Raw genomic sequence first — 19701 nt, 5'->3', positions numbered from 1 at the left:
TAATTGATTATGCTACTTTAAATACTATAATAAACTCCATATCATCTAATGCGATTGGAGATGATGAGATATCAATTAGAGATTTAAAGCTTTGTTTACCGTTTTGTAAGGACGCTTTAATAAATATAATCAACTCTTGCATACTTGATTGCGTATATCCAGATATCTGGAAAAAATCTATTATTAGACCTCTAGCCAAGGTATCTGTTCCAAAAACTTTTAATGATTTACGACCAATCAGTGTTCTATCGGGGTCTCTAAGATTATTGAGAAACATATTCATAAGCAGTTATTTTCATTTTTTACCGAAAATAAAATAATGCCAGAGTGTCAATCCGGTTTCAGAAAAAAATTTAGTACAACCACATGTCTTGTAAAACTGGTGAATGACATTCGAGTAAATATGGAAGACAAAAAAATCACCTGTCTTGCTTTGCTTGATTTTAGCAAGGCATTTGATACTATAAATTATGATATGTTACTAGCTAAACTCCATTACTTCGGATTATCAGAAAACTCTATAACGTTTTTTAAAAATTATCTTTCTAATCGTCTGCATTGCGTTCAAGTAAGACAGGGGAATCATCAATTAAAGTCAAATTACGTTTCTATGACATGTGGAATTCCTCAAGGATCCATATTAGGGCCATTGCTATTTTCATTATATGTTGCCGATATGAATAAAGAAATTGAGTTTTCTACATTACAACAGTATGCAGATGATTCACAAATTTACTGTGCTTTTGCATCTGATAATTTAAAACAAGCTGAAGAAAATTTTAAAACAGATATTAATAACATATACAAATATTCAATGGAACATAATCTAAAATTAAATGCATCCAAATCGTTTATTATGCTGTTTGGAAATAATCAGACTATTCTCAATTATCTATCAGACAATCTTGATATATGTGTTAATAATACTAAAATACCAATAGTTAAGGACGCTAGAAATCTCGGCATATATTTTGACTCTAATTTAAAATTTGATATACATGTAAGAAATAAATTGAAAATTGCATATATGCGACTAAAAGGTTTGGTTTATTTTAAGAAACATCTTCCTCAGAATACAAAATATGATCTTTGCAATTCGCTAATTTTGTCCTTGTTTGATTATGGAGATGTGGTATACGGCTCTTCATTGACTCAAATGGTTGCCATATCCATTCAAAAACTTCAAAATTCCTGCATGAGATTTTCGTATAATATCTCATTTCATACACATATTACGCCATATTTAAATCAATTTAATATTCTGTCTATGGTAAATAGGCGAAAACTTCATATGTTAACATTTATCTACCGTATCTTACAAACTGGCCAACCGCCTTATTTAAAATCATTGTTTATTCCTTTTAACCACACTCATGTAACAAGAAACTTACATCGTTTCAGAATACCTCAACATAGGACGGCTGGCTTTCAGAAATCGTTTTCTTTTCTTGCGCCTCAATTATGGAATTCTCTTTCAATCAGTGTTAAATGCTTTAAATCACATTATTTTAATAAATATGTTAAGAATAATTTGCTGGTTTTACAATCGAATATAATATAGAACTTATTTCTAAATTTATCTTTTATCTTTTGTTATTTTGGCAAACTGTGGTGAACGGGCCTTTAATTTGATATGGTTTTGACTGGCTCACTGCTCAGCTTTACAATTTTGGAAAATATTTGTGTATGTGTTGAAATTGTATTTATATATTTTTTAACATCGCTAAATTGTCTTGCAGACGCTTTGTTCTGTGCGCTCGGGGTTTCTTTTTGCTTTGCCGGTGGTCCTCTGTTTTTCTTACGGGTTTGTTTGTTGTTGGTATATTATTGTATTGAATATGAAATTCTGTTTAGTTATTTTTTACAGGGAGTGTGCCACACTGAAGCCTTTGGCAATCAGTGAATCGGTTTTGTAATCGCGGTGCACTCCTTATTAGGCTATTAGGCTATTAGTCAGCCAAAGTATGGTTTATATTTTATATATTTTTTATATTGGGGCCTAATAAAGAGATTTGATTTGATTGATTTGATTATCTTCCCACCCCTCCCGTTTTGCCCCATGGTCGCTTGAATTAATGAATAAATCTTTGAAAAATGAATACCGACCGCCGCGCCAGGGCCGGCGCGGCCACCTAGACTGAGAGCGGGAGGGAATTTAGCTTATAGCTTTAAAATTGTGCACGCAGGGACGGTACTACGTATAGAAAAATCAAGATAATACATTCGGACTGGACGCCTCATATAATTACGATCGAACTTCAGTTCAGGTAAGTTCGTTTCATCGTATAATCAAATTTACCTTTATTTTAATCGTAGACACTAAAAATTTAATAATATACAGGGTGTTCCATTTATAAAAATACAACTTTGATATTTTGTATTTATTTGGGACACTCTGTATCTTGTAAAAATATTTTTAAATTGTAGCTCTAATAGTCCTTCAACAAACCCAAAACTTACAATTTGTAAAAATCTAATCGTTTAGCTGCAATACTCCGTGTCGTATGTGGTGAACAAGCCTGTATACAGGGTCCGGCAAGAGTGCGTCGGGCATCTGTAGCTTCTAAAATAAAAAACTTGAGAATGTTGTTTAAGTACAAACCTAAAGTATGTACGCGGATGTATTTCAGGAAAATATTTTAACTTCTACAGGGTGGCTCAAAATTTTGAGTGAATCGAAATTATTTTTTTTAATGGAACACCCTGTATATTATTGAATTTTTAGCTTCCTTTCAAATAACTTATTCCCAAGATATGAGTGTGATCCTAAGATATATCGATGATTTCAGAGATATTAATAAATAATTAAAAAATATTTTTGTCCTGAAAATTATATTAGATAATTACTTTCAGAGATATTAATAAATAATTAAAAAATATTTTTGTCCTGAAAATTATATTAGATAATTACTTTAGCCCCCCCCCATAATCTATACTTACTTTGCTATAAATATCGCAATCTGAAATCATACAGGATCATTCAAAGTTCTACCCCACACTTTCTAAAATATAAAATAATTTTTCTATTTTTTTTAATGGAACACACGAACATACTATATATATATATATATATATATATATATATATATATATATATATATATATATATATATATATATATATATATATATATATATATATATATATATATATATATATATATATATATATATATATATATATATATATATATATATATATATATATATATATATATATATATATATATATATATATATATATATATATATATATATATATATATATATATATATATATATATATATATATATATATATATATATATATACTATATACTATATATATATATTATTTTTTTATTAGATGGAGAGTTAAAAAGTCAACATTTTTTGTATTTAGAGCATTTAAAAATTTTTAACGGTTTTGCAGATACTCGCGATATTATTTCATATATCTTTCAACGGTAAAATACGAGAGAAAAATCATTGGGTGGTTTTCAAACCGCGAATATCTGTAAAACCGTTAAAAATTTTGAAATACTATAAATACAAAAAATGTTCATTTTTTAATTCTCCATCTATTGAAAAATAATATACAGGGTGTTCCATTTAAAAAAACGAAGAAAAATTATTTTATATTTTAGAAAGTTTGGCGTAGAATTTTGAACATCCTGTATAATTTAGGATTATCATATTTATAGCTAAGTACGCACAGACTCTAAAGTAAATACTTAATATAGTTTTGATTTAAGAACATTTTCTGGGGTTTTAGATCTAGTACATACTTTAGGTTTACACATAAACAACATTCCCAAGTTTTTTATTCTATGAGCTACAGATGCCTGACGCACTATTGCCGAACCCTGTATAATATCTTCTAAAACATTATTTAAGAAAATCTAAAACTCTCATCAGATATGCCATTACAAGTCTTTTTCTAGCCTTAATGAATTTCCGGGTGGCCTGTTTGAGGGCGCATACACGGTATTAAATAACGTTTAACCCTTTTTTATTGGCGAACCTCCGTCAATGTTGACGCGGAACATTGCCGGTGTTTTGTCCATGAATTGTTTATCAATCGCCCCTGGTGAGGCCGTTCAACGCCCCGAACCAGTTTTTGTGTTGCTGCCCACGTCCAAACTGATGTGAGAGTTATTGCCGCTTTGGTTCCAAACCGTATTTTAAACAGTCGCAGGGGATATGCACTGGCCGCAGAAAACGTTTTCCAGAATTTATTTCCAATTCTTGAAAAATAATAGCACCAATTAAAAAATAATAATAATTTTGTCCAAGCCAAACGATCATAGATTCATAAGAAGCTTGTAATCATTAGAACATTTATAGATGAAAGGTTTTACAAAAGATAAATACAAACTGCGCCATAATAGTTATTTATGATATAAGTGCTAAAAGTGGTATTTTATTTTGTGAAAAGTGAGGCTTGTCCCATCCCTTCGAACAAAATAAAATCACTTTTAGCACACATATCATACACTATTTTTTCTACAAACAAGTTTATGCTCGTATACAGGGTGGTCCGAACTGTATTCCGGAAACTTCGGCAGCATATTCTGCAGATTAAAATAAGTAAAAATATTTGTATAAATATATGTCATAAAATGCTTAGTTTCGGAGATACAGGATGTAGAAGTTTCATTTTTATTTCGATTTTTTCCAAATAATTTATGAAGTAACGTCAATATTTGGATAAAGATTGGTGTCTGGAAGTTTTTTGACCTGGGAAATTTGATTTTCATGTCAATATGACTCCTACTTGTAGAGGGCGCCACTTACATATGTTTTAACTGGTTTGAAGAGTAATAACTTTTCGTCCATACTTGTATAAAACTACTGAGTAAAAAAATGTACATTTACGACGTTTTTTACATAAAAAAGGCCTCTTCGTAAAAATCGATACGAGTAGTGGTTCTCGAGATATTTGGAATCGAAATTATCAATATTTGTCATCATTGACTTAAAATTAAAGATATGTTGACTAAATAGTTATTAGAGTGAAATCATAAATTTGAAATCTTCTTGTGCAAAAAGTTCAACAGAAACTGTTTAATCATTACTTTATCGCAGAAAAATTTATGATTAATTTAAAAAAATAAAAATGTATTATTTCAGTCAAATAACTATTATACCCTTACTATTATATATTTTTCATTTAATTTTTTAAAAATGACATGTATTGATTATTTCCATTCTAGAGAACGGTTACTCGTAGCGATTTTGGTTTGAACGGTTTTGGCTTGAACGGTTACTCGATCGACAAATTTGTGCCTCAACTGTTGTAAAATGATGGAAAGTGATCAAGAAACTGAGTGTTTCCCAACAGAAATTGAAGAAGCGGCTAATAGAATTACTTTTGATTTATTACCCAGCAAGTCCAAGGATCAGTACGAGTTTTCATATAATCGATTTTTGAGATGTGTGACCTAAAAAATGTTAGTGGCACTGGCAAGTTCAGTGAAAAAGTACTTTTGGCATATTTGAAGTCCAAAATATGGAAATCGTCAACGCTTTGGTCAATTATTCCATGGTCAAGGCGATGAAAAAGATTAACAATCAGGACATTAGCAAATGTTACAGGCTTATTGCTTTTTTGAAGCGAAAAGGTGAGGGACATCGTCCAAAGAAGTCGAAAATATTGACCAGAGAACAGATCGACAAATTTCTTGCAGAGGCGTCAGATGAAATCTACCTTATGAAAAAGTTGCCGTAATTTTCGGCATATTTGGAGCGTGCCGTCGTGAAGAACTATGCAACTTGACATTAAATAATATCGAGGATGTAGGAACTTCATTAATCGTGCATATTCCAGATACAAAAATTAATGTGGAACGAACATTTGTTATTACTGGTACATTATATTTGAATTATTACAAAAACTACATAGCTCTCCGTCCAGCGACCATCAACCATTCAATAATATTTATAAAATATACTAAGAATAATTGTGTCACGACTCCAGTTGAAATCAACACATTTGGTAAGATGTCTGTCAATATAGCTAAATTTATAAATTTGACCGATTCTCATCTTTATACTGGACATTGCTTCAGAAGATCCTCGGCTAGTTTGCTGGCAGATTCTGGGGCTAATCTTAATACAATTAAGCGACACGGTGGCGGTGGATGGAAGTCCAGTACCGTAGCGGAGGGATATATAGAAGAGTCTTTGCAAAATAAAACGAGTATTGCAGGTCAAATTTTATCCAGAACCTCAGCAGATACTACCATTGCTTCTAATCTTGGTACAAGATTCACGTCAGAGATAACTTCTACTTGTGCTACAGCTATAAATGAAATTGGCCATGGAATAACTTATTCCAATTGTAATTTCACTAAATGTACATTTAATTTGAGTAAATAATTATTTTACGTTGACTTGATTTTTCTTATTTTTTTCAATTATCGCTTCAGTGTTAAAAGTAAATCACGTGATTTACTTTTAGCACCAGTGCTAAAAGTAAATGACTTTTACCATCTGTGACATAATGTCACATTTTAGGCACTGACAGCATGCGTTAAAAATTACATTTTTACTGACGTTTGTAGAAAAAATACTTAATTTTACATATCGTATGATCGAAAAAATAGCTTCGAGTCAATATGTAAATGACGATCGATGACATTCCCCATAAATAGAGTTGTTTACGCTATTATTTATTGGCTACAATACACGGTGTATTGTATAGTTGCCAGCAGGGTATAAACATGATACTTTATTGGAACTCCCTCGTTAAGCGCAGAATGTCAAAATGTTAACACTGATTTCATTTAGAGAAAAGAACAAAACCAGAACCTAATACCAAACTAATACCCAAGACAACTAAAATAAAAAATATATCAATAATAATATATATTAATTTTTTAAAATGTTTATGTTTGAAATTGAAAAAAAAATCTCAAAATATATGTGAGGTATCCTTTTTTTTAATAAGAGTCAAAAATGTAATAAATACTAGAAGGACCTTTTTATTAACAAAAACTAAAAGGATCTTTTTATGAATAAAAAATCGTTGATGTGTTGCAAAACATTTCTACCAGAATTTATGTAAGAGTGAGGGTAGTTTTCACGATTCTCGTACCTTTTCTGTTTTTTTTTTGTTACCGTCAAATGTTAAGACGCGTAGCAAAACATAAGCACCTCAAATCTAATTTAAATTGAAATATAGGTTAATTAAATACCTTAAAAAATCTGTTTATTTTCCTAAAATTTCAAGTCCTCTAACGGACAAACGGAGTAATTGACTTGTTTTGATTTCAAACATACATATAGTTTTATAATCTCCGAACATTGATTGGGATTGGGAACCCTTCTACATTTACACGATATAAAATATTTTTAAATTAAGATTTTTACTCCCTTAATTGCCAAGAGTTTTAGGTTATAGGTTAGGAAAAATAATGGGTTAAGAAATTTTAAGTAAAAATATTATTTCCAGGGAACAAAATGTTTACTTAATTTTTTGAGTAAGTATAAATTAAAAAAGTTAAGTTTGAACTTGATTATTAAACGCAAATATTTACAAACGATTTAATTGATGTAGTAGCTCATTTAATATTGTATTCCTTAAAGAAGGAATAAAATTAAAGAATCTTTGAAAAAGTAAAAAAAGAAAATATTTGAATTATTAAAATTCTGCTTATTATCCATACTCTTTCTTTCGAAGTATAATTGAAAAATGAGTATTAAGTAAGTTTTTTAGACTTTTTTAAAAAAGATCTTTTCCGGAAAAAGAGCAATTATCGCACGATATGAAGTACAATCAATCTACTATAAAGTACCGAATTAAAAGCAAATTTAACTTGATAGATTCGCTCTTTTTGTTAAAAATTGCTATCGCTCTCGGCAAAATACACTTTTTGTCGTTGCAGACATCTAGTTGACGCCATTGGTGAAAATCGAAGCGACATTTTTGCATACCATTTGTTACTCAGCTCGAAACGGACTATGCATGAATTCACAAAAAAAAACAGAAAATTGAGTTTGCAAAAACGCATATCTTCCTTTTTGTTTTTTATGTGCTTCCGGATTTATGCATCTGTCAGACTAATTATGTATAATGTGCGTCATGTTGTGTCATAGACGTTCTTTGTATTTAAATCACACTTTCAAAAAATTTCGTGAAAAAAAAACTAATTCCGAATATACAGAGTGGTCCGAACTGTATTCCGGAAACATCGGCAGCGTATTCTGCAGATAAAAATAAGAAAAAAAGTTCGCATAAATGTATGTCCTAAAACGCTTTGTTTCGGAGATACAGGGTGTAGAAATTTCATTTTTATTTCGATTTTTTCCAAATAATTTCTGAAGTAACGTCAATATTTGAATGAAAATTGGTGTCTGGGAGTTTTTTGACTTGAGAAATTTGATTTTGATGTCAATACGACTCCTATTTGTAGGGGGCGCCACCTGTATGTGTTTTAACTGTTTCGAAGAGTAATAACTTTTTGCTTGTACCTGTATAAAGCCACTGAGTGAAAAAATATATATTTCCGGGATTTTTTACTTAAAAAATATCTCTTGGTAAAAATTGCTACGCGCAACCGTTCCCAAGATATTTAGAATAGAAATAGTCTATAATCTACATGTTGAGTAGATAGTTATTTGACTGAAATGATAAATTTGGGAACTTTTTATTTTTTTAAATTAATCATAAATTTTTCATCGAAAAAATGATGATAAAACAGTTTCTGTTGAATTTTTAGCACAAAAACATTTCAAATTTGTGATTTCAGTCTAATAACTATTTAATCAACATGTTTAATTTATGTCAATGATGACAGGTATTCATAAATTCGATTCCAAATATCTCGAGAACCATTATTCTTAGCGATTTTTACCAAGGGACCTTTTTTACCTAAAACACGTCGTAAATGTATATTTTTTTATTTAATAGTTTTATACAGGTACGGACGAAAAATTATTATTCTTCAAACCAGTTAAAAATATGTAGGTGGCGCCCTCTACAAGTAGGAGTCATATTAACGTTAAATCAAATTTCTCGTGTCAAAAAAACTCCCAGGCACCAATTTTCATCGAAATAGTGATGTTACCACAGAAATTATTTGGCAAAAATCCAAATAAAAATGAAACTTCTACACCCTGTATCTCCAAAACTAAGTATTTTAGGACATACATTTATACGAACTTATTTTTATCTGCAGAATATGCTGCCGAAGTTTCCGGAATACAGTTCGGACCACCCTGTATACTCCCCGGCACAAAATTCCGCCACCCTAAAAATTTGACTAAAGGTGGGTTCTCACTTGTCAGTTTCGCTGACGCAGTCTGACTGATTCATTATCAATGAAAAATAAAAATCAACGATTGTATTCACACGTTTCATGTTTTGCTATATTCAGTATTCAGTTGGTCCAAACATTTTGGTGGTGATTTCGCAGACATGAAAATGGAAAAAAACAAAATTGAAACCAGGTGTTCGCGAAGTTTTTAATTCGCGAAGTTTACAATTAGCAAATGAATTACAGAATATTCTGGTGAATCAGAAAAGAAGAAAACGTTTTTTTTAAAGCAGATACGTCTACAAGAAACCGTTGACGTTCTATTTTAACAGAACGTCAACGGTTTCTTGCAGACGTATCTGCTTTAAAAAAAAGCGTGTTCTCATAATAGTTTGAATTTAAATATTTTAAATAGTTTTTTTTTTCTTTATTCTTTGAATTTTTTTTGCTTCCGACGATAGACTTTCCGAAACGTTAAGCATTTTTTTCTTTGTTAAGCCAATTTGTATAACTGTAAACATAACTTCTGATAAGCAGTGTCCGTTTAGGTTTAACGCAGTGTTTACAAAAAATAACTATTTTATTTTGTAGATTTTCTTGCAGTGCAGTGGCGAAACACCCATAAAGGATTTTTTTGGAGATATACATTAAAATAATTAATTAACTTTAACTTGTAAACTGAACAAATCACGAAAATGTAGTTCTCACGCTTCAGTTTCTATTCATTATTCGATAATGATCAGTCAAAAATGAAAAAAGTAGAACTGGTTTTCACTTTAACTGAAGGCGGGTTCTCACTTGTCAGTTTCGCTGACGCAGTCTGACTGATTCAGTGATACTGAACAAACAATGAACGTCAGAACACATTTTAATGTTAAATGATCAGTACATTCGTACTTTCAGTTAAAGTGAAAACCAGTTCTACTTTTTTTCATTTTGACTGATCATTATCGAATAATGAATAGAAACTGAAGCGTGAGAACTACATTTTCGTGATTTGTGCAGTTTACAAGTTAAGTTAATTAATTCTTTTAATATAGTTTCACTAGCACCCCGTTTATTTCTTCGCAATATCCAGGACCTGACCACCTACGACGTTTTTTTTTCTTTTCTGATTCACCAGAATATTCTGTAATTCATTTGCTAATTGTAAACAAACTTCGCGAACACCTGGTTTCAATTTTGTTTTAACCATTTTCATGACTATACGAAATCACCACGTTAGAATGTTTGGACCAACTGAATACTGAATGTAGCAAAACATGAAACGTGTGAATACAATCGTTGTTTTTTATTTTTCATTGATAATGAATCAGTCAGACTGCGTCAGCGAAACTGACAAGTGAGAACCCGCCTTGAAAGTACGAATTTACTGATCATTTAACATGAAAATGTGTTCTGACGTTCATTATTTGTTCAGTATCACTGAATCAGTCAGACTGCGTCAGCGAAACTGACAAGTGAGAACCCGCCTTAAGGGCTCGAACACACTGACGACCAGGTCGCACCGGCCAGGCCGCTGCTATCTCTAAAACCATTAAATCAAATGATACCGCGCACACTAACGTCCTGGCCGTCCGTTGGTCGTTGCGACCAGTAGACTGCACTAAAATATTATAATTTTCTGCCGCTTGTTGCCGGTTTTCTCCCAAATTAATAATTTTTCAGATGAAATCCCTCAAATTCAACGCACAATATTTTATTTTCTATAAGATATTGTGTTTTAATATAATTTTGTGCAACACGTGCAGAAAATCCAAAGAAATAGTATACAGACTGGATCAAAGGGAAACTTAAATCTAGTCCCTTTTTTATCAAGGGTCGATCCTAGTAAAAATTCAAAACATTTTTATATGACATACTCTATTTATAGTTGGTATGATACCTGTTATTATGCCTTCGAGTTTCGATGTTAAAAAATAAAAAAAATCATAATTAAAGTTTTTCTACAACCACTTGTTTTTTTTTATTAAATTATTTTTTTAGTTGTATTGTAGTCATGTACATGGAGGACAACTGTATTTTAAATATTATATTTAATTTTACGTTTTTCAAACAGGGTCCATTAGACTATATATTTCTAATAGGTACATTATTTTTAACAAAAAAATTAAGAGTAAAAGTAACTTTAACATTCATAAAAATAGAAGTATTTACTGTTGTAGATTCTCAGTAACAATAAAAAAAAGGAATTTATATTGTAAACATTGAAATAACTGGAAGCTAAACTTTCTACCTGCTTATATTTAGAGCCAGTGTCGACGACCTTTTTTACGATGGCCCTAATATGTTTACTTCCAAAGTCGATAAGAGCCAACAGTAGAAGTCCATATCAGTAGAAAAAGGAAACAGAATATGTCCCTTTTTGTGGGTCGCGCGTACACAATGCTTTTTGTTCAGCCTATTTGTTCTGCTTGTTCGTGCGCGCTCGGTTCGTTCGGTGTAAAATGTCCAAGTCTGGACGCACCTTTAGGATCAATACTGTTTTTGTCCTTTATTGATATAATGCTGAAAATCTCACGAGTTACATGTCTCACTCTACACATATTAAATTACATAGACGTAGGATGTAGAATATTCTGTTATGATTTGAAAAACATGGAAATAATGACGTTATCGTATAGTCGGGGTTGGAGATTTTACTTACTCCATTTACCACACATTTATTAATGAAAAATCCAAGAATATTTTAAATGCAATATTTAATATTAGAACATTTAATAAGCTCATGAATAGCAACTTCGCTTTTTAGTTAACTCGGATATTTTAACATTTCTGAAACTTAATTCTTTCTGAAACAATATTTTCTAATTGGTAAAACGTAAAAAATCGTTAGATCTGACAACTCTGTTGAAACTGGTCGTTCATCTGGCCGCAGCTATAAACGCAATACATCCGGCCAGCCGACGGCCAGGCCGTTGCGACCTGGTCGTCAGTGAGTTTGAGCCCTAAGTTTGATGTTTCATAATTTTTTATTTTGTAATCTAATTTTTATGATTATCGTATCAGTATGAAGATAAATTTATTGGCATTATTTTTTATTATAAGCTACACATATTTAAATAAAGTATTGATTTCAGAGATTTTTTTATTGACAAAAACAATAAATTTATAATAATTTTAATAGCGTGTATGTCCAGTATGTCCACCTCTCGCAGCAATAACAGTTCGAGGTCTTCGTCGTATCGAATGAATATGTGTATTCTTTCGTGATCTATAGCTTTGTTAAATATCAAGCTATATAAAGCTATATATAAAATATCAAGCTATATATAAAAAGAACCTCTTTATTTTTTAGATTTCTCTTTCAGTGCCGAAATACCCATCAGATTCTTTTAAAAAGGTGTAAACATTATTAATAAGTAGGTAAATCAATTTTGACATATTATGTTAAGTGAAAATCATTATTTATCATATATATTATAAAATCATTATCATACATTAAGTAAAAAAAAAGATAAAAAAACTCAAAAAAAAGATGTGCATAATATTATTTTACATATAGATATATTTGTATTTCTTAGAAAAATTACAGATAATTTATTACTTGATTTATTTCGTTTTGGTTGTAAAACGTGATATTCCTTCATTTTCGGTAACATCCATTATTGTAATCTGACCGTAAAATTCTTGTTTATTAAACCACAGCGCATAAAATGGGCTTAATAAAAATTAATCACTTCCTATACTTCCATTCTCACAATTATACAATTAACGAAGCCGGCGGTGAAAACAATACGAGAAAATAAAACATTTTCCAGCAATAATTCTGTTAAGTTCAGTATCGCTAATTCTTTTTCTAGTCGCAGCCCGTGGTATAAATTGTTATTGCTGTTCCGGTTGCTTTTTTTACTGCTATTTACATTTGGTTTTGTTGTTTGGGCATCGTCCCTATAATTGCCATTGGGATGTAAACTGTATTATTTTTTATATTTATTTATTGAAAAGATATGAACTAAGTAAAGGATAAATAAATTTTAACTAAAGCCTTAACTAAAGCCAAACCAAACCATTATATAAAACAATTATTTTTGCTTTTTTTTTCTTTTGCTTCTGTTTTATACAAACAAATGCAATTCAAATATTGGACCAAAACAAATATAAGGAAAAGAGGGAAAAATAAATTTATAAGTTTAAGAAAAACGGTAAAGAGACAGGGTTGCCACAAGAAAATTTTTGATTGTGCAGAACTTGACCATAAAAATGTGTAGCATTGTGTAGCCACCCATGACCAATAATAGTAAACTATCTAATAAGACTAAGAAAAAGACGTACGTTCACCAAATTTTAAAACATGGTGGTAAAACGAATGGAATCTCACTTCCACTCGTTTGTATACGTCAATATATTCATTTCCCATTTCATTTCCTCTCATGCCAGCAAATATTGCAATGACGTCAAAATTCATGTCGCGAAACTAACGATTTTATGGACAAATTAGACCGGTTAAAAAAGTCTGTATAAAAACAGTAAACAATTCAGGACTGTTTAATCGGCCAAATTTGCCCATAGAAACTGCAGTCCTTGCTGATATGAGAGGAAGTGAAATAGAAATTGAATATTATTCACGTATGCCAACGAGCAGAAGTGTGACTGAACTACAGTGACGTAATTGAGGCAGTGATGAATCGGTCACAAATAAAGAATTTTTTTGACAGTGGTTTGAACATTGATTTTAATTTCACATTAAGTTTTATCATGAGCCATCACTTTGTGAAATAATGAACAGGCTCTATGACTGATGACGTAAAAAATACAACGCTTTATTGTACAAAAAGCCAAAATAGCTTCATCGACAAAGCATTTACAAAACAAAAAAGCACAAAAACAAACCAAAACAAATAATAAAAAATGTCATACAATAAAAATCAATTCAAAAAAATTTACGTTATTAAAATTACAAACAAAACATACATGGACATTGTACACAGGCCTATCAAGAAAATTATAAAATAACAATTATTAAATATTAAATATTAAATACTATACCTTAAACCAGTGTGTAACCATTTCATCAAAATTGTTCATGATTAAACATTAATTTTTGCGAAATGCATATTACGTTAAGTGAAAATATTTATGGTTGCAGGTTAAAAGTACAAGATATCGAAAAGTGCAAAAAAATTGTGCAGAATATTATCTTACATATATATATTTTTTTTTTTAGAGGAGGAGGAAATCTTGCATAAGACGGAGTGTCAGATTCCTACTGACTAAAACCACCTCCCCTTCTCTACGACACATCACGCCGGTACCGCTTTCGCATTTCTTCGACGTGAGGACTGTCTACGTATTTCTACGTGCTTCTTCCTCTTTAGTTTTTATGATTCCTCTTATCACTGTATAGGCCAGAGTCCAGTTCTTTTCTCCTCCTTTCAGGCTATTCATCATAGTTTCTGCTGTAAAAGGAATGTTCATAGCTATATAGTACTGATGTCTTAGCACCGACCATCTTGGACATTCGAACAAGGTATGTTGAGCATCATCTAACTCGTTACAGTATACACAGTGGTTTGTTGGTAATTTCATTCGATTAAATAGATAACTTTTGAAACACCTGTCGGGCCATGGGTGGTATAATAATCTACTTCACCATATGGCCTCTCTATCCATTCTCTAATATTAGGAATTAAACTATACGTCCAACTTCCATACTTGCCGTTGACCCATTCTTCTTGCCATTTTATCCATAGTCTATTTCGAGCTTCAGTTTTCAAAGTTCCTTGGTAGGTTTCAACTCGTTCTTGAACCAAGAGATGCATTGGGGGTATACCCGTTATGACGCGAACAGCCTCTGCAGAAATGGTTCTGTAGGCACTGCTGACTCTTATAGCCGCTGTACGCTGTATACTGTTTATTTTCTGGCTATATTTATTATTTTCCATTGCCTTGTACCATATAGGTGCAGCATATAGAAGTTGAGAGTGAATGACCCCCACTAGAACCCTTCTCTTAGAAGCTCTTGGTCCAGCGGCATTTGGAAGTAGACGCGACAGTACAGCTAATATTTTGCTTGCGTTGGTTACCGTTTTATCAATGTGCTCGCCAAATTTCATTTTTTGGTTGTGATAATATATATATATATATATATATATATATATATATATATATATATATATATATATATATATATATATATATATATATATATATATATATATATATATATATATATATATATATATATATATATATATATATATATATATATATATATATATATATATATATATATATATCAATATATATATATATATATATATATATATATATATATATATATATATATATATATATATATATATATATATATATATATATATATATATATATATATATATATATATATATATATATATATATATATATATATATATATATATATATATATATATATATATATATATATATATATATATATATATATATATATATATATATATATATATACACCCTGTATATTATTGCATTTTGGCTTCCTTTCAGATCACTTTACATAATCCCAAGACATGAGTAATTATTTTCGATAATTTCTGAGATATTAATAAATAAATAAAAATTATATATTTTTCAGCCATTCTTAAAAAAAATGATTAATAATACAAGAACTGTCCTGAAATCAAAACTATATTAGATATTTACTTTAGATGGTCTGTACTTACTTTCCTATAAATATGAAAATCGTAAATCATACAGGATGTTCAAAATTCTACGCTAAACTTTCTAAAATATACAACAATTTTACTTTGTTTTTTTAAATGGAACACCCTGTATATTATTTTTTCAATAGATGGAGAATTAAAAAATGAACATTTTTTGCATTTAGATTATTTCAAAAATTTTAACACTTTCGCAGATATTCCCGGTTTTGTATTTCATATGGCATTTTCCACAATAAATTTTTATCAAAGCCACCCAATGATTTTTCTCTCGTATTTTACCATTGAAAGCGCCATATGAAATAATATTGCCTGTATCCGAAAAACTATTAAAAATTTTAAAATACTTTAAATACAAAAATGTTCATTTTTAATTCTCCATCAAATAAAAAAAATAATATACAGGGTCTTTCATTTAAAAATCAAGTAAAATTATTTTATATTTTTGAAAGTTTGGCGTAAAATATTGAACATCCTGTATGATTTACGATTACCATATTTATAGCAAAGTAAGAACAGATCATCTAAAGTAAATATCTAATATAGTTTTGATTTCAGAACAGTTCTTGTATTTTCAATATTTTTTTTAATAATGGTTGAAAAATATATATTTTTGATTTATTTATTAATATCTCTGAAACTATCGACATCGATTTACTCATATCTTAGGATTATGTAAAATGATCTGAAAGGAAGCCAAAAATGCAATAATATACAGGGTGTTCCATTTAAAAAAAATCATCCCGATCCAGTCACACTTTTTTGAGCCACCCTATAGAAGTTAAAATATTTTCCTGAAATTCATCCTGGTACATACTTTAGGTCTGCACTTAAACAAAATTCTCCAGTTTTTTATTCTACGAGCTACAGATGCCCGACGCACTATTGCCGGACCCTATATATGTTTATAGATGTATTATTATTATAGATGATTTTTTTCTTAGAAAAATTACATATAATGTATTACTTAATTTATTTCATATCGATTGTAAAAGTAATACTTCTCCATTTTTCTTTTATAACTTTTTTTTAAATAGCTTTTCCGTAACAACCATTGTGATTTAAAATCTGACCGTAAAATTCGTGTTTATTCAACCACCACAGCGCTTATAATGGCCGTAATAAAAATTAATCATTTACTATGCTTCCATTCTCACAATTATACAATTTACCGAAGCCGGCGGTGAAAACAATGCGAGAAAAAAAAATATTTTCCAACAATAATTCTGTTAAATTCAGTATCGCTAATTCTTTTTCTAGTCGCTGCCCGTCGTACAAATTGTTATTGCTCTTCCGGTTGCTTTTTTTATTTTAATTCAAATTTGGTTTTGTTATTTGAACATGGGTGCTATAATTGCCATTGCGATATAGACTGTTTGTAGAGTTCTTTATATTTATTGAAAAATATGGCTAGGTAAAGCCTAAATAAATTTTAACTAAAGTCCAAATAACCATTATAAAAAAAATGAGTATTATTGTTTTTATCTCGCAGAGACAATACACGAAACGACTAAAGCTTGATTTTCATGCATTCGTTGTCCGACGATACGTTAATACGATATTAATTTTATTGGTAGAATTTAAAAATTTTGATTGATTAGAAAATAACGCAGTTTTTAAATTTATTGCATTTTCATGCCTCCGTTTGTCGGATATACGTTGGTGTTATTTTATATTTTCGTTTCCATAACGATTTTGCTATTTTACTTATATTTTTATTATTGTTAGATTAAATTTGTCGAAAAAGTGTCAAAACGTCCGTTATCGTATGAACGGGTCCGTTGACGGGCTGAAGTAAAATATTTACGGATGAAAAGTGGCGCGAAAACGCTATGACTAATCAGAGCACCGTCGGACCATCGTATCAACGTATAACGGATGCATGAAAATCAAGCTTAAACTCTAAAAGATGATGATGAAGAGGATGGAGAGATGGCGCTATATTTATAACGTATAAAGTAAATTTTCGATATTAATAACAGGAAAGGGTAAAGTACAGAACAAGCTAGAATCAGCGGATATACCGGGTGCGTTTTAAAAGTGGCACACTCCTATAACTTTTTTATTTTTTTTTCAGATAAAAAAACGGTATTTGGTATATTAGTATATGCCATAAATTGGAATTGATTCACGTTTTCAATGGGGTCCTTGCATATGTCAGGTATAATTAAAATGTTTATGATTTCTAATACATTTTTACCTGAAACATATATTTGTAAAATCAGTTTGTACAAATTCCATCTGAAAAGTACTTAAATGAATGATTGAAATTTGCTTGGCGTGAAAACAAGGCGTATGACGCCATAAATGTTAAAATTGTCGGCTCACAGCGGACGCATTCCATTCAAATAAGGTGTTTCAGTTTCTTAGAATTATGATAGAACCAGTGTTGCCAGAATTGCAGGATTTCCTTCAATATGAACAATACAGTCAAATTTCGTCGATTAAAGGTTTTTTTGAAGAATTTTTATCCAAAAAGAAGACAATATGAAGGTTTCTGGCAGCTTTACACAATAAAAATTGTTAAAATATGTAGCAGGAGTATTTATTAAAAAATGTATATACCTATTTGGCGGATTCATCTCTCCAAAAAATCCTATATGGGTATTTGGCCACTGCAAGAAAATCTACAATATAAAATTATAATATAATTAAATATAATTTTATTTTGTAGATTTTCTTGCAGTGGCGAAATGCCTATATAGGATTTTTTGTTTATGACCCCATTGTTTTTGAAAACTGGAAATGAGTATAACTTTTGATTTTTAAATGACACTCTTGGTATTTTTTTTTACTTTATTCGATAAAAAATGACACTCTGAATAGAATGACATATCATATGTCAACTTTTGACATTTTTGCATATATGGTTTATTTGAAATTGTAACATGCGGTTCATAGCGACTATTTGACTCGAAATACCAAGGGTGTGGTACCAAATTATTCGTAAAAAAATGATTTTTCCCAGTATACTAATGAGCCACCCTTGTTGTGGTGACTCACAATTTCTTGTCTCACAAAAATTGAGATATAATTAAAAATACGAATTTGGGCAACTTTTAACCAGCCAGGATAAGATTCAAAAAACATTAGATGATCAAACCTATTTTTCCAAGGCTCCTTGAATAAAAATTCGTGTTTTTATATATAAATTTGACCCAACATTTTTAAATTAAATCAGAAACTACCGCCGAAGTCAAATTTCACTTAAGTCAATAAATAAAAAAAGTTCCATATGGTGCGGACTTTGTATGTTACACTGTATTAAGATATTAACACAAAATTTGTTGTTCCTCGCTAAGTATAACTTTGCCTGTTTACTTAAATCGACTTACAACCGTACAGAATTATTGGTGGGAAAGTTCTTGTTATTATTTGCAGTATAATCATGTTTATACATGATTATACTGTGAAGAATAACATCAACATCAACACACAAATACAAGCCTCCACCGAAATGACTGTTTCCCTTACTCATAACATCTCCTCTTGTTGGAATTCAATCTGTTTACGTTTGATACAAATATAGAACCCTACATAGCCCACGAGAATCAGTCAAAAAGAAACAGATTAAATTCAATTTATATGAATTATGTATAATATTGTTTGCTGGTTTAATTACTCTTTTCCAATTTGCATAGTTTATTATCAGTATTGAAGAACCGTTTTAGGTTAAATGTACTAATATTGAAAAGGAATTTTTAAGTCCTCACTCAGCGAAAAAATGTGTAGTGAGTCCCGTTAAAAATGCAGTCTTATTGTACAAATGAGGTGTCAAGTTAGATAGTTGCAGAGAGATAATAA

General features: G+C 30.2%; 1 protein-coding gene across 1 annotated transcript in view; it reads left to right on the top strand.

The window, feature by feature from the left end:
* The window catches only part of LOC115885046 (potassium channel subfamily K member 18), a 555195-nt gene that overhangs the window by 182094 nt on the left and 353400 nt on the right, over positions 1-19701 (top strand). The gene's annotated exons all lie outside the window — the stretch shown is intronic.

This window comes from Sitophilus oryzae, unplaced genomic scaffold, assembly GCF_002938485.1.
Source record: "Sitophilus oryzae breed Bouriz unplaced genomic scaffold, Soryzae_2.0 scaffold_359_pilon_pilon, whole genome shotgun sequence".
NCBI lineage: Eukaryota > Metazoa > Arthropoda > Insecta > Coleoptera > Curculionidae > Sitophilus > Sitophilus oryzae.
The sequence above is the reverse complement of the archived record's forward strand: the minus strand, read 5'-3'. Positions and strand labels throughout refer to the sequence as shown.